This window comes from Canis aureus, chromosome 1 (assembly GCF_053574225.1).
Source record: "Canis aureus isolate CA01 chromosome 1, VMU_Caureus_v.1.0, whole genome shotgun sequence".
In the NCBI taxonomy this organism is placed as follows: domain Eukaryota; kingdom Metazoa; phylum Chordata; class Mammalia; order Carnivora; family Canidae; genus Canis; species Canis aureus.
Genome location: NC_135611.1, coordinates 6,517,865 through 6,535,222, shown reverse-complemented (window position 1 = coordinate 6,535,222; position 17,358 = coordinate 6,517,865). Strand labels below are relative to the sequence as shown.

General features: G+C 40.6%; 1 protein-coding gene across 9 annotated transcripts in view; it reads right to left on the bottom strand.

Annotated features, from left to right (window-relative positions):
• Positions 1 to 17,358, bottom strand: part of NETO1 (neuropilin and tolloid like 1) — a 128,334-nt gene that overhangs the window by 69,525 nt on the left and 41,451 nt on the right. The window contains exon 5 of one of the 9 annotated variants that reach the window (XR_013371087.1): positions 16,595 to 16,687. The exons of the other annotated variants lie outside the window; for them this stretch is intronic. The gene's annotated coding sequence lies outside the window, so the exon portion shown is untranslated. The remainder of the gene's footprint in view (positions 1 to 16,594; positions 16,688 to 17,358) is intronic. 9 annotated transcript variants of the gene reach the window in all.

The following is a 17,358-nucleotide window of genomic DNA, read 5'->3' as shown; positions in this document are numbered from 1 at the left end:
GGCTGAAGGCAGCAGTAAACCGCTGAGCCACCTGGGCTACCCTGCACTTATTTCTATTAGCATCTAATGTTGGAATTAAAGAGGATTTCATCTCACTTCCTCAAATGCCTGAGATCAACTGGAGAATACCTGCAGAAAACTCATAACATACTTCCTACTGCATATTTACAAATATCCAAATAAGGATAGATATACGGTGAATGCCCAGACATCAACTTTCCTTTAACATATGACAACATATACAAAGTATAAAAAGCTCCTTTATGTCAATTTAGCTCAAAATTTATACCTTAATTTTAGAGAATGGTGAAATTGAGCTTATCTGAATATGTATGAAGGCCATTTAAAAAAAACTTTGTGCCTCATGTCACAGCTGGCGATTTCAGAGGGCTTCTCCTAGATGCACACACCTGTCTGTGACCTGGAAAGCTCACCATGTACTTGCCTCCTCCATTAGCAAGTAACTTTGGTCCATTTAAGTATAGGGAGATTAAATGATTACAAAAATTAAGATCCGGAATCATTTTGTTTGCATTACTCTCATTTCTTTTTTTCCCCCGGAACTAATTTTTCCAAAATCACAGTGATTCTGAAGTTGGAATGGGTGTCTGAAACCAGTGTATTGTATTTAAAGATTTATTTATATGACAGAGAGAAAGAGGATGAGTAGGGCAGAGGGACAAGGAGAAGCAGACTCTCCACTGAACAAGGAGCCGGATGCAGGACTCCATCCTAGGACCCTGGGATCATGACCTGAGCCAAAGGCAGATGCTTAACCAACTGAGCCACCCAGGAGCCCTGAAACCAGTGTTTTTTAATGGTTATTTCATTTGAGATTACAAGTGATCAATCAAGTACCTGGTTTTGAACCACATGTTAAGAAAATTAGACTACAGCTTCTTACATTCCTCCGCCTCTGAGAAAGAATTATTTCTGGAAAGTTTAGCCTCCATCTTGGGAACTGGGGAAAACTATAAAATGAGCTCCAGACAGAGCTGGGCTGTCAGGGTCCACTTGACCCCAAATGGCTCATCTAAAGATTGCAAGAAGCAAACACTTTTCTAGCTTACATCAAAATACAACTCAGTATTTCCGTTGAAATATAGATCTTAGAATGTTTAGAAAAGCTGTACTGAGTTTTTCATTGGCATTTAACAAATATTTGTGTAATTGTAAAGCTGGTGCTACATTATCAAAACTTGCAATGCTTCATTTGCCTGAGACTGCAGTTTGAGAACTAGCTGTTTATGGAAACACTTACTAAATCCATACTCTCTTTGTTAATTTTTCTGTCATTCAAATATAAGAGCGCCTAAAGTTATTTCATTAGGAGATGTGAAGATAATGCAAGGATTCCCCAAAGTAATGGTCTAAGGCAGTGTAAATCAATACCATAATTTTTAAGTTGAAAGGGGAGAATTAGATCTCTCTTATTAAGTCAGAGAGTTTGATTGATGGGATCTCATCAGTTTTATTCCCCTAGACTCTTCATCTTTACTAATTACTAGCCTTCTCCTGATTACCTGAGCTGAAAATTTCTAAAAATTAACTTGACTCCTTCACACCTTTGCTTTCATCAAAACAATATCAAGAGCTTTCAAATATTCTTTGTAAAATCTCTCACTACGAACTCATTACTGTAAAATCTCTTTCTCTCTCCATTTCCAGCCTACCATGGGCTTCTTATCCCTGGCCTTCATCACCTTGGGGTAGCAGAATCCTAGTCAGTCTCTTTGCCTCAGCCTCTCCTCCTTCTGGTGCTTTGTGAATAAAATTTGAGCTAAACTGACAGGAGAAGCAGAAATACATCCTCTCATATAAGGTCAAATGAGTTTTGACAAGGATGCCAAGACCTTCAATGTTGGAAAGTCAGCCTTTGGGGCACATGGTGATGGGAAAGCTCGATATCCACACACAAAGTAATGAATTCAGACCCTTACTTAACATGCACAGAAATTAACTTGAAATATATCAAAGACCTAAATTGTAAGTCCTAAAACTATAAAACTCCTAGAACTCATTAATAAAAATCTTCATGACACTGACTTTGGCAATGATTTCTTAAATAGGATACAAAAGGCACAGACAACAGAAGAAGAAATAAAACAAATTGGACTTCATGAAACTTGAAAAAAATGTATGCATCAAGAGCATACTGACAGAATAAAAAGTCAACTCACTGAACAAGAGAAAAAATTTGCAAAGCAGGTATGTGATAAGGGACTAATAATGTCCAGCATGCGTAGAGAACTCCTAAGATGCAATATGACCACCAACAAAAACCTAACAACCCACATTCCAAAAATGGACAAATGACTTGAATAGACCTTTCTCCAAAGAAGATACACAAATAGACAACAAGCACATGAGAGGATGCTCAATGTCACATATTAATGATCAGGGAAAAGCAAACAAAACTACAGTGAAATACCACCTCATGCCCATTAGGATGGCTACTCTCAATAACATAAAAAACGACATGTGTTGGTGAGGATGTAAATAAACTGGATCTCTCGTGCACTGTTGGTAGGAATGTAAAATGGTATGGCTCCTGCAGAAAACCGTACGGCAGTTCCTCAAAAAATTAAAAATAGAATCAATACAGGACCCCAACATTCCACCTCTGGGTGGGAATAAAAGACAGAATAGAGAGTTGCTGATCATATCAGATTTCTAGGTAGAAGGAAGAAAATGGAGAGCACACAATATTTAAAGAAGTAATTATTCAGAGTTTTACAAGCTGTTGAGAGAAAATATTTAGAACAGCTAGAGAAAGAGAAAAGCAATTTCTTCAAAGGAGCAAATACTTGTGTTTAACAGAAGCCAGAAGGCACTGGAATGATTTTTTTGTAGGATACTGGAGGAAGGTGGGTGCCAACCCAAGTCACACCTGCAAGAAGATATTATCGCCACATATAGACTTCAAATCCTAATATCTAGTCTCTACAGACGGACAGTATGGAAGAGACAATGCACCATAAGATGGGCAAACGTTCTAAACAGACATTTCACACAAGAAGAAATCCAGGTGTCCTGGAAACATAACACAAGCTCCTTAAGCTTATTAATAGTCAACAACTGGACACTAATTAAAACAACTATGTCATCTCATTACACAGCTAACCAACCAGAAAAACAGACTAAGATGGACAACATCACGTTTTGTGAGGATGTGGGTGAAGGAGAACATATCCACTGCTGATGGTGGTGGACATTGCTACTGCTCCAGTTAAAGAGAATTCCATTTTCTGGGGTGCCTGGGTGACTCAAGCAGGTATGGGTCTGTCTTCGGCTCAGGTTACGATCCAGGGGGTCCTGGGATCGAGTCCAGGATTGGGCTCCTTGCTCAGTGAAGAGGCTGCTTCTCCCTCTGCCCCTTGCCCCCTGCCTGTGCTTGATCTCTCTCAAATAAATAAATAAAATCTTTAAAAAAAGAAAGAAAGGAAAGAAGGGAGGGAGGAAAGGAAAGGAAAGGAAAGGAAAGGAAAGGAAAGGAAAGGAAAGGAAAGGAAAGGAAAGGAAAGGAAAGGAAGGAAGAAAGGAAGAAAGGAAGAAAGGAAGAAAGGAAGAAAGGAAGAAAGGAAGGAAGAAAGAAAGAAAGAAAGAAAGAAAGAAAGAGAAAGAAAGAAAGAAAGAAAGAAAGAAAGAAAGAAAGAAAGAAAAGAAAAGAAAAGAAAAGAAAAGAAAAGAAAAGAAAAGAAAAGAAAAGAAAAGAAAAGAAAAGAAAGAAATTCCATTTTCTGCTTTAGGTGGTGGTTGGAGGTCAGCAAGCCCTTGACAAAACTCTCAATGGTAGCCGGAAGGACAGTTGCAAAAACTTTACTGGGCTTTTACACCACTGTGTTATTTCATGGTAGAAAGTGGCTTGGGTAGCACGGTGGCTTAGGTAGCATGGAAATTAGCCAGCACACTCAGTGAGCTGGGGAGGTTAAACTAAGGCGATTTCCAGAAAGAATGTCAAAAGTGCTAAGTGCTTTGTCATAGGTACCTGCCACACGGTACAGATGCAGATGGACCTGAGAAGAAATTCTTCATCAGAACCATGGGTGGCTTTGCCAACTCAGGACCCCATTATTGTCTATTTCTTCCTTCTCTAACCTGAAAATTATTCCAAACATAAAACAGTCTGAGGACAGAGATCAATGAAGAGTGCTGACAGCAGATCCATCCCCTCCTCCAAGGGGGAGCAGTGGGGCTGTTGGCTGGTGGCAGGGGGATGGAGTATCTCAGCCCACTTCTTGGCCCGGCAGGCATCTCAGAGGACCCTGGGCATATCCCCCCAAAGCACGCTGGTGTGCATCATGTTGTGGGACACAGGAAGCCTCCAAGTTCTGATGACTCTCATACTGGCTTTGATTCAAAGCAACACAAAGACTTCACAATGAATAGAGGCCTCCAGGGGGCTACCCTCCTCGAGTCAGGAAGAACCCTGAGAACCCTGAGAACATGAGCCACTTTGAGGGAGAAGGAAGGAAGACTCCAGAATCAGAGCCCAGAGGTTGGTGGCCAGAGCCACCCCGGGCACCCAGGGGGAATGGGCCCCAGACAAGAAGTCCCTGCTGCCCATCAGAGGACATGGTAACCTGTGTCAGGCTGGATCTGAGAATGCCCATGGCTGACACTAATGTGAGCCTCCCATTTTCCCTCTTTCTAATGGCTTTCCATCCCAGACTTACCATTGCATACTAGGCGGGGGTAGGGGGGAGGTGCAGATAATGTGACTTTTTAGCTCACAGGTCTTGCTATCAAGGGAACTGTACTTGATCAACTGTGCCAATAGGACGCTGCCATGCAGTGCCACCTACACCTGGACCCGATACAGATGATGGGATACTGGATTTCAAGTTGTGTCATACAGAGTGACAAGTGGAGGGTCCTGGAAGGAGGTGAGCACCTGTAGCTTGTGGGAGGTATATGTCCTAGTTATGGCCAGGGTGCACACTGAGGTAGCCTATCTTCAGAGATGTTCTCCAGCAGAATTCTTCTCCAGTATGGGGATGACAGTTCCCCATCAAGAGGTGGACGTGAGGGGATCCCTGGGTGGCTCAGAGGTTTGGTGCCTGCCTTTGGCCCAGGGTGCGATCCCGGAGTCCCGGAATCGAGTCCCACGTCGGGCTAATGACATGGAGCCCGCTTCTCCCTCTGCCTGTGTCTCTGCCTCTCTCTCCTCTCTCTATGACTATCATGAATAAATAATAAAAAAAAAATTTAAAAAAAGAGGTGGACGTGATGTGTCCTCCCTCTGAACCTGAGCTTGCCCTGGTGCTGCTTTGACCAACAGAATGGAGTGTCATCCTAGACTTCTGAAGCTAGACATCAAGGGACTGGCAGTGTCTGCTTTCTTCCTTTGTGGCACTCACACTTGGGATGCTCGCTCATACAGAACCCAGCAAATACACACTGTGAGGAAAGTCAACAGACCACATGGAGAAGCCATGTGGAGGGCAACGACGTCTCCCCAGGCAGCAGCCCCAGCTGAATTCCCAGCCTGTGGCCAATACCAACTGGTTGGCATGGGCATGAGGACCCTGGACCAACTCAATGCTCAGAGCACCATCACATGAAGCAGAAGAACCAACTAGTCAGCTTACAGAAACCAAAGAAATGCACACTGTTATTGCTTTGATGCACTGAATTTCAGAGCCTTTTGTTTGGTTTTGTTCTTGTTTTTACTGAAAAAGGGTAATACACATACCAAAAGATCCTTACCTATGAAACCTACATACAGAGATTGAAATACCATGCAGTATGGTGGCTCTAGGAAAATCCTGCATGTTCCCCACTTTCTAGCTAGTATTCACATCCGTGGGCTAACTGCTCCCCCTGCAGCGTGAGCTACAGCTACACCTGTGACTCACTTCTAATAGTGACTCACTTCCACTAATAGTGATGGGATGTCACTTCCAAACTGGTAGAGACAGTGGCTTCCATCTTGTTCTTGCCTCTCTTGCTCTATGTGTCTCTATGTCTCTCTTATTCTCTCTCTCTCTCTCTCTCATTTGCTTTAAGGGAAGTCTGTCCTCATATTGTGAACTATAGAGAAACCCCATAGCAAGGAAATACTGTGTTAGACCCACGGCCAGTCCAAACAGAGCTTGGTGAATAGCCATGGGTACAGTGAGCTATGAAGTGCAACCTCCTGGAGATGAAAAGGTCACACATCTACACAACCTTTGGCGTGTGTGTCTTAAATAACATTAACCTTTGGTTGGCATGCAGTAAGAAAACCCAACCTTTGTACTTCCTGATTTTTAGTAGTTACTGTTAATCAAAAATATCACACCATGATCAAAGATGAAACTAAAAGGATATGGATGTATTTAGCAATAATTGTTTGGAAATTAGCAGGAAATCTTTAGAAAATGGATTTGACCACACCATCTATTCACTTTTAGAAGACTCCTGAAATCAATAAAATTTTCAAGCAGAAATATAAATTCTCTCATGCACTTGTCTCTTGCAGCTTGAGGATATTAAGGAAAATATTGACAATAGCATATATGCCAGATTCTACCTCTGGCAACATGTACCTCCATATTTAAGAAACAGTATTAAAGTACAAGGAGTAATTTAGGGCATTCTTCTACGAAGACCTCGAATCCTTGCATGGCAGAGGCATGCTGGGAAAAATGTGGAAGCTTCTCGTGTACTTCTTCCTCAAAATAAAAATAGGTGGTTTGCTCTTCAGAACAAAGTACTCCTTCTACCATTTTAAGCCAATCCTTTAGAAATTAAGACCTTATTCATCCAGTATTTTCAGATTTTAAAATTAAAACCAAGGCATTAAAAAAAGGAGGATCCCTTGCTAATTGAGATGTTATGACTGACTTAGTAAAAATATTTATATTACAATTTGGGGAAAAACCTATACCATAAAATATGCTTACTATCTTTATTTTAAAAAACCACTTTATTGTTTATCTGTCAAACAAAGCAAACAAGCAATACATTCCTTTGAAACTCCCATGATAGTTATTGCAATTACATGTATCATTTTCCAATATTAATAGCACAGAAATTAACAATTAGCTAAAAAATATAAAAATAGAAGTGTAGTTATGTCTATGTATATATGTGTGTGTGTGTATATATATTCTATTCCTAAAACACACTCGCCTCTATAATGAATTCCATTTTTCCACTGATTTAGATGCAAATGTTTCCACACAAACTCCAATGAGTTGTCCTTTCTTCCATTTATTTTCCATCTGCCCATCAGTTTACGAAGCCACAGTGAATCTAAATCACGGCTCCTTATTCTCCCTGCCCCTTCTCATCCTCCATTCTTCTTACTTTCCTCCTTTTTCTTTGTCTCTCAACATTGTTCCCTATTTGTGTTGAGAACTATTCTGGAGAGTGTAAATGCGAGGCCACAGCAATCATGTGGCAATCACATCCAGCCCAGCAGGCATAAGAAAGGTCTGCCACATAAAACTGTGCCATAGGGAGACCGCTACACATTCCAATCCAATGATGAAAATACCCTTATAGCAAACCTTAGTTTATTTATATATTAGGTATTGCTGCTTTACAGAAAATGACGAGATTCTAAAGAGCTCTATGTTTGCTGAAATTCTGAGAATCAACTAACACTTTCCAATTAAGTGATGCTATGATTTCAAAAATATTTGACATCAATATTGGATTTATTTCAAAATGAGATATTTTCATAACATTCCTATGTTTTTTCCTAGTAAAAAAGGATTTAATTATTGGGAATTCCAACACTAAAACATATAAAGAACCTGGATTTAAAGAGACTCATTTAAATAAAAAACTTGAAAACACTAAAACTCTTAACATAATTATAATTTCATTCCTTAATTTGCATGCTAAAATCCCTTCTCTTGAACACTGATATTTTTATCATGAAAATTTTCACACAGTGATACATAGCAAAAGTAAAATAATATTAGGCCACAGTAACAACATTAAATATAGAGATATTTCTACATAAAATCGCTGAAAGTAAAAAATGTGTACTTTTGAAAAAATACATAACATTAATTTTGAATTATATTTGATGTGACAAAGACAACATTTCAGGATATTAAATTTAAATATTATTTCAGGACCTAATTTTTCTTAGGTAAATCACTCCCAGTCTCTATTTCAAAATTTATTTTGCTGATGAGAGATGAATGCAACAGAAACTCAAACACGTAGACGGCACTACTCTAGCACCAAAAAAGTTAAAAGGTTTTCTATTACTGCTTTTGAATGACAAGGAAAGAGTACATTTTACATTAAAGCTATGGGGATTCCTGGGTGGCTCAGCGGTTTAGCACCTGCCTTTAGCCCAGGGTGTGATCCTGGAGCCCTGGGATCGAGTCCCGTGTCGGGCTCCCTGCGTGGAGCCTGCTTCTCCCTCTGCCTGTGTCTCTGCCTCTCTCTCTCTCTCTCTGTGTGTGTGTCTCTCATGAATAAATAAATTTTTTAAAAAATCTTAAAAAAATAAAGCCACACTGGACAAATTTTAATTTATGAGCTACTCTAAAATATTTTAAAGAGGTTTCTTTGATGTATAGGTTTCTTTGAACTTCATGTTCATTTAATTTATATACAGACTATGAGAAAAGGATTTTTTTTTCCATTTCAGAAAAGAATAATAAATGTGGGAAGATGAAATTTTAGAAGTCCCTGCTTCTAAAGTTTCCTCTTTAGAACTGCAATGTACCTCCATATAGACCAGTTACACCAGCAGGTTCATCAGTGGCAAACCACCAGGCAGACTGGAAGGCAAAATTAACTATAGAATACAGAGGCCTGTCTTTGACTTTGCCACCTTTACTTCATTAGGCAATAGAACTCGGTGCCTCTCTCCACCCCAGCCCAGCCACTCCTCCTGGTAGTGCCATTTGTTCACCAGACATCTTATCTCCTGGCCACAGCTTTGAAAACATAAGATGTCTTGACAGACATTTGGCCACACATGATTTCTCTCTTCTCTGAGGCTGTTTCTGAATGAAACTAATCTCTAAATCTCTAAACACGTAAAAAGATTGCCCTCCCAAATGTGAGTGGGCCTCATTAACTGATACACTGAATTCCAGAATAGAACCAAAAGGGAAACCAGCAGAGAGAACCACTGCCAGACTGCTAGGCTGAGACATCAGTCCTCTCCTGCCTTTGGACTCAAACTGAAAAACTGCTGTTGACTCATGAGCCTCCTTGCTCTGGACTGTAACTATGCCAGTGGCTGTCCTGGTTCTCAGACCTTTGGACACAGAGTGAAACTAAATCAACAGCTCTTAGGTCTCCAGCTTGTGGGATGCAGATCTTTGGACTTCTCAGACTCCATAATCATGCGAGCCAACTCCTTATAATAAATCCACACATATCTAAGTATGCCATACGTGTATTACCTATATACACAGACACATATATTCTATTGGTTCTGTTTCACTTGAAAAGCCTAATACTGATGGCACAGAGCCCTTCATGATCTGCCCTGCATCCCTCTCCTGCCCAGGAAATGGCCGTAGATCCCCTTTTGCTTCTTGACCCTGAAACAACTTCCCCTGGCTGACACACTAAATCTTGTCATTTCCTTAGCTCCTTACTTGTCTCCAGGAAATGATATTTATTTGCCCTTTATATCCTCCTTTTATATAAATCAATAAATGTAAGGGAATATCTCAGAAGAATCATGCAATATTTAGCAAGGTCTTACTCTATACCAGGCCCCTGTGTAGGAGCTTTGATACTGATGATCTCATTAATCCTCAGAGTGATACCTATCTTGGAGGGTGGTCATCACCCTCATTGTCAAAGTTGAAGAGTTGAAGAAAGTGAGGCTTCAGGTAACTGAGAGGACTGGAGAAGGTCACGCTGCAAAACAGGTGGCAAAGCCAGAATCTGAATGTAGGCAGAGGCCATGGTCTTAATTGCCTCACAATTGAAGTCTCCTTCTAAGATCCAGTATAAAGGAATTGTAACAGGAAAGGCATAAGGCAGTCATGGGACATGTCACTGCTCACCTAGGTTACCTGCTGGATCTTCCCCTGCTAGCATCCTGTGAGTGTTCTAAATTGTCCCTGTAGAGGTAGGGTAGGGGAAGGGAGGAGAAGAGGGACTGGTCCTCTCCTGCTGAGATCCGATCAGGGAAGGAGGAGTCCGTGTAGGAAGGGGAGCCTATGCAAGGAGAGGATCAAGGGTCTTGTACTCAACCCTGACTTCTCACAGCTGCTGGGGAATCTGTCTCTCTCACAGACACAGAGAGGATAGTGGGAGTTCTCTGGGAGCTTAGCTGGGACTCTGGTCTCAGAGAGCTAGGGGGCAGAGAGGGTGGACACCAGGGGGACCATGGTGCATGGGCGAGTCAGTGGACTAGGACAGGGAGCCTGACTCCCATGGGCTCACAATGCCAGGAAGCCGCAGGCTCTCCAGTGTGCCGTGTCAGCGAGCCAGCTCTGGGGATAATCCATACCACCAATTAGATTGCAACAATCTAATTGGCAGCTGCATGTAACAGCAAAGGAAACAAAGAAAATAAGGTCAGGACCACTGCCCCCTCATGTTCCCTTGTAGGACTTGGGGAAGTGGAGCAGACAGCAGAAGCCATCTGAAGAAGGTACATCAAAAAGAGTTGAGTCGAATCTTGAATATGACTTTAAAAAAAAAAAAGAAAATCACTGGTTAAAATTCATTTGACTACTGCCAAGCACAATTATGAGCACAGGTCAAGAACAGAATTTTGGTTATAAAATAGGGTGACATGTTCCTATTCCTAAAAACATGAGTTTTGTGCATCTTGTAACTATAAAACAGAGAATAACTGCGCTACTCCTATCAGAAAAACATGGATTGTTGTAGGAATAAAAGTTGAAGACTCAACTTGAGGCAGATACTGTCCTGTAAGCTGTTTTATAAATTATCAAATTTGCTTATACAGTCAGATTTCTGGAAATGAAATAAGCAGTAGCAACAAATCTTCCAACCTTCTTCCCTCCTTCCAAAAAAAAAAAAAAAAAAAGATATTCAAAAGAACTTCTTGTCCATCATCAAATTTATACCCACTCGCTTATGCACTGTCTGGTGCGGCTGACCCACCACAAGGGCAGAGCTGAGTAAATGCCACGGAAATAGTGTGACCCCAAAATATTCACTATCTTGTCCATCACCAAAGAGGAGCTTAGTAATGAAAGAACTCTTATCAAAAAGAAGGACCAGTGGATGGTTTATGGAGTAGTGACTCTGTCTGACTATATTTTTGAAAGATCACCCTGGCTGTGGAAAAAAATTCTGCTGGGAACAAGGGCTTGACTTTATCATACACTTTTATGTCTGTATTATAGAATTTTGCTCTACAGTAATAATGTTTACTCATCCTGAACTCCTAATGGATTAGGTAGAACTCTGAAAGTGGGTAGAGTTTTCCAGGTTATTTTAATCTCAGTAAATACACTCTCAGAATTCCCACCATTTAGCGGGTACTCACGTAATGATTGTTAACGATCTAATGGACTCAAATCATGCACTGGGACTTGGGTGGAGATAACTTTATTTCCGATTATATTTCCACGGCATTCTGTTATTAGTATGTTTCTTCTCTCATAACATTTTTGTGAGCCTCAATCTTAAAATTATGATCTCAAATTGAATTTATAATTACCTGGCTCTGTATACTTGGTGCAGATGAATTAGGTATCCCTTTCAAACATTAGAAAATGTTCTGAAAAATATTCATTAACTACTGAGGATATCATAATATGAAAATAGCTCCTAAGTATTTATTTCATTTCTTGAGATGAGAAAGTAACTTAAATTACCATAAAAGAGATTTGGGATTAAATATAAAATCACGCCTTGATTTTAGAATAATAGAATAAGAAACACTGTCAAGTGTTCTTGTGAAAGTTCTAGCAAGTAAGAAATCTCCAGCCATGGACTCATAAGCCAAGAGTAGCATCCATGGAAAGAGATCAGAAGTAGATGGTTTTTGTTCAGTTAATGCCTATTTTTTATATTCCTTAATTTCCAGCCCTCCTGCAAGTAGGAGAGTGTATTTTAAGCTCAGGTGTGTTATTTTTAAGTATTATGTTCTTGACATTTTTCCTTGGTGGAATCCTCTTCTCACTATTTTTTTTTTAATTGGTGAATTTACTCTTATATTTATATTGATTAATAAAACATTGGGTCTATTTTTACAACCATATTTTGTGTTCTCTTAAACTTCCTTTTTCTTCTCATTTCATTTCTCCTACTCTCCTGGCTTTTCTTTTTGCTTTGTATGATTTCTGTTTCCTGTTTTACTCTTTGATGGTTTGGAAACTACTGACTGTATTTCTGTATCTTTAGCAGTTACCATTTTATTCTCAAATTTGTAAGTTACCTATTTCATAGTAACTTTCTAGTATTTGTAAAGGCTCAGTAGTAAGTTTGTAGAATTTTATAGTTAGTCCCTCTATATTTTCTTGATATTTAATATATTCATAACAAAGTAATTTTTGACAATAACTCTGAGGCCTCTGTTTGTTGTACTACTAGTGATTAGGAGTTCGGAGAAGCACCACACTCGTCTGTACATGCATGCATGTGCACACACGTGTACACATCTCCACATGTGTGTGTACACACTTCCCCAACAGAAGTCCTGACAGTCACACCCACAGAGGCCTTCCTGGTCTCATCAGCCACAGGATGACTCTCAGGCCCAAACAATCCCAAAGCGATGGGCTGAGGCCCTGTTGTGGTTGGACCCCACTGGACTAGCCTTCAGTAGCTTGGAGAAAAACATCTGGATTCCAAAACAGAGACTCAGAGGAGAGAGGAATTTGGTGAGTAGGAGGCAGGAAAGTGGTCTGAGTGTCAGGTCTGAAACAGATCGTCTCTGATGCATGAATCCTTCAGCAACACTTCTGTGGGGATTTTGAGCATTGGGAAGCTAGATCTGGGAATCTTTTCTACACTGACCCTTTAGGAGGGATGCTGAAATAGTATTGGTCAGGTAGGTGTTCTCTTTTGCTACAGAAAGAAACAAGAAGGATAACAAGTCATCCTTAGAGGAAAGTTTTCCCCAAAATTAGCACACATATTAATGGGAATAGATTAAAAGGACAAATAAAGAGCACACACGCACACATGCACACACACACACACAAAAGGGAAATCACTGCATGACAGCCAATAGAAATAACACCCAATAATAGATTCTAGAGTTGGGAATCCTCAAATATAAAATAAACTTTTTTTCAAAAGTGGCATTTTCAAAACTAAGCAGATAATCAGAAATGATTTTTAAAAAACCATAGAGACTAAACATGGAATCTCCATATACAAATTTGTTAAAGAACAGAAATGACATCTGGTAATATTTAAAGAAATATTAGCTCCGAATTCTTCAGCACAGGTGAAAAAAGTAGCCACTGATCTATAAGGTATATCTTCCACGAAAAAAATAAAAGGAAACCCATGCTTCCAGACATGGCAATGGAGTCACAAAGCAGATGATCAAGATAAAACCTTGAAGAGGCAGAAAGAAAGGCCATGCCAATTAAACGAAGTGACAGAATGATTGCAGACATTTCAATGGCAGAAACACAAGTCAACAGACAGTCAAATAATATCTACTAAGAGCTGGGAAAAAATACCTGTCAACCTAGAATTGTCAGTGAGCAAAAGGATCTTTCAAGGATGAAGGGGAAATGAAGACATTTAGAGAGTAAGTAAACATTGAGGGATTTTATCTCTAAGAGGCTTGTCTTAAAGGAAATTTTGATGTAGTTCCAAAAGAAAAAATGATCTGAGAACAGTCTCAAATGCAGGAAAGACCAGTAAACAAATGAAATGCTAACAAGGAACACTCCACATTTTCTGATCACAATACAATTTAAATTAAAAGTTAATAACACAAAATAAATCCACTTCGCTGAGAAACTGAATACTGCCATCCTTTCGAAAACCAAAGGGGGGCTCAAAACATTTTAAAAGACTTACTGAACAGTGGTGAAAGGCATCAGATAAGACCTGAATAAGAGGAGAGACTCAGCATGGCGCCATGCTCATTAAACACAACGCTCAACATATTAAAATTGCTAGCTGTCCTCAAGTTGATCTATAGACCAATCAAAGCCCCAGAAGTGATTTTCTTCTTGATAAGAAGGAACATGATAAGCCCTCTCATTCTCTCTTGTTCTCTCTCTCTCTCTCTCTTTCTGGAAGAATATAGAGTCAAAAATAACCAAGACATTCCAACCAGTTATGAAGTCTTACTACAACGTCATTCATTATTATTATCATTGCTGTATTTTCAGGTCTGGCACATTCCCAACACACCTGCCACATTCAAACCTGTGAACTGAGATGTATCCTTTAACACCCAGCTTCTACCGTAGCTGTTACAATGGGTCTATATTTGTTTTACTCCAGTGTCTATTTACTTTTGGAAATACAAAGCACTTTGTTGGCTCCTTTGCCAAAAAGTTGACTGAGAAACAGACGGAGTGGTAAGGACAGGAGAGGAACCCTAGGGAACCAACCAGATTGGCCAGTTTCTCTCAGACCCAGGCAACACCCACACCAGTGCTCCTTAGTTGGGAACAAAAGAACACTGCTCTTGCAGGCTCTCCAGCACATCCTAGCAGCTGTAAAGGCAGCATGCCCATTATGTAGGAATGAACATCGCCTCACTTCAGCTTGAGGCCACAAGGCATTACCCTAGGTTTTGGCCCAGGCAGGTTAAGACACTTCTGAATATGTTTAGAGTGTATCTATCCCCGGCGAAGTAAATAAACCTCACTGCAAGAATAGAGAGACTCCTGGTTGTACGTATAAAGACGATGGGTGATTTGGCAAGATCACAGTGTATGTCCCTGAGGCTGCCTCATGTCTGTCCCCAGATCTACGTATGTGGCTGGAATCAAAGGATTAAGAGATCAATCTTTCATCATATGCCATCGTATGGGGAATAGAAGGCGGCCGAGGACTTGGGGAAGTGACAACGAGAGTGAGAAAGCAGCTATGCTGAGGTAGGAACAGCAGAGCTGTACTGGCAGAGGCGACAGAGGGTGGAGGTGGTGCTGCCAGGATTGGCAAAAACGAGGTGTCTGCATCCACACGCTGAGCATCCTGGACAGGATCCAAACGCCGGAAATGGGGGTGGCAGCTAGGTGTGAATTTCAGCAACAGCACCACTTGCATCCTCAGGAAACTCTTGTCCTATCTCCTCTACTGGGCACTCAAAGGGACAGGGGCATCTAAATTAAGGATCCTGAGCAAGAAGGAGAAAAAGTAACAAAAAGACCAAAGGCCATGGGGGCTTCAGGTTGGCTTGCAATTCCTCAAAGGGGGAGAGGGAGAACATTTTTCAGGAGCACACTTTGTTTGGGGGGGTATGATGGGCAGGGGGTGGGAGTGGGTCTCACCGGGTAGAAGCAAGGCATAATGACACTTACCTTGAGGCTAATTCTTGGTGGAAGCAAGACTTGCATAAAGAAGGGACAAAAGGTGAACCTTAGAAGCATCCCCTTGACTCTGCACCACTCCTCAAATTCAATCACCTCCCTCCTTCGTGTCACATGCCTGCTCTCCCAGACAAGGACCCAGAAGGGTGAGGTCCCTGTGCTGATGGCCTCCAGTCCTCAGCTTTACCCACCACTCAGGTCTCCATGGTCTGAACTCTACCTGCCCCCTGCGAGGAAACTGTATTGGGCAGGAATATCACTGATTCCTTCTAATCTGAAGACCTGATTGATAATTTATTCCACTAATGTGACTTGAGTAGGTCTCTTTCCCGTGGTTTCTAGGACCCGTCCTCCATCATCCGAAGCTCCCTTTGCCCTAACACTTGCTAGCCACCCTGCTGATGAATAATTTTTTGGTTCCTCCAACAGCAGCCTGTCTACTCCATTCAAATATCCTGTCTTTCTCTTACTTGACAATCCTTGCATGAGTAAATGCCATCCCTCCCCACCCATAGTTTCTACTACCAGCTCCATGCAGAGGCCTGACACATGGTTCCACTGACCTGACCCTCTTCTTAATTTAAAACTCTGTGCAACACGTGGAGCTACAATAATGAATGAAAAAGGATGGATTTTTTCAGAGAACTGCAGTCTGGTGTGTCAGAGAACAAAAGCCATTGGGTGATTTCACTTCCATATTTCAAAGGTACCTCAAGCTGACAATGTACCAATGAAAATTCACTGTCATTTCTCCTTACGTATATTTGGAAACCAAATGCCACAAATTTTAATATCTCCTTAACACTTGAAGCTACATCTTCCTGTTTATCTCCAGTGCTATCCCTGGAACTCGTATTAACTCACCTGGACATCTCTACGGCTTCCCAATTCATAAACAGTTGCAGCCTCTTCCAACATGCTCTCTGGTGATCTGGTGATGTTTCTATGTTTCAACTACGCTCCTATCCATATATAAAATGTTCTGGTGGTTCTCACTGTGTCATGACATGTTAGCAAGAGCACACCCTGACTTTCTCTTGGTAATGTTCCCAAACACATCACTCATTATGTTTTTTTGCATAGTCTTTATGTCAACCAAGCCAAATCATTTGCAATCTCTTTGATAGAAAAGCAAGAGTAACATTTGTCTTTGGGCACTGCAGTCCCAGAGCCTGGAAGCTATGTCATACCTTCCTCCTAAGTGCTTGGAGACCAGATCTGGTTTTCCCTCTTGGGTGTTTCTCTCTTGCCTTGCTTCAGCAGAGTTCAGGGGCTCTTACTTCCTGAAAGCCATATGTTACCTTTATTACGACATATATCACATTGCACCCCCTGTCTCCCCAAGTAGGATATGAGCAGGTTCTCTGAGTTTTATTTATTTACCTCCAGTGCCAAGCACATGAATAAATAAGTAACTGATAGATGAACCACGTGATCTTTAAAATTCCTGCTAGCCCTACAATGTACTTATTTTTAAGTTTTGATGCCATGTAGAATATTTTGTAATTCTTAGAAAATAAAATAAAAACATGGTTCCCAAAACGTATCAAAAAATCTTTCACAACATCACAGAAACTCCAGTATGACTCAAAATATTTTTAGGAGAAACGTTCTTGTTTGCCATGGTTAATAAGTCTAAGATAGGAAATTGGGGAGAATTGCATCATCCTCATAAAGATCAAATTTCTTTCAGGGCCATATCAACACATAAAATATTATTTACTTCTATTTATTCTTCAGAAACAGCCACTTCCAAATCCTACTGCTAAAGACTAAAGAAATAGTCAAGTAGTCATCCTTGGGCTTTTATTAACCCATACACCACAATAAGCAGATCTTAGAACTCTGTCTCTGGAGATCCTGTGTAATATCTGGCAGTTAATGTTTCTAAGTCCTGTTACACAACATCTCTGGCTTCCTAGTGTCATCCAATGGATTGATGTGTGGCTAGACT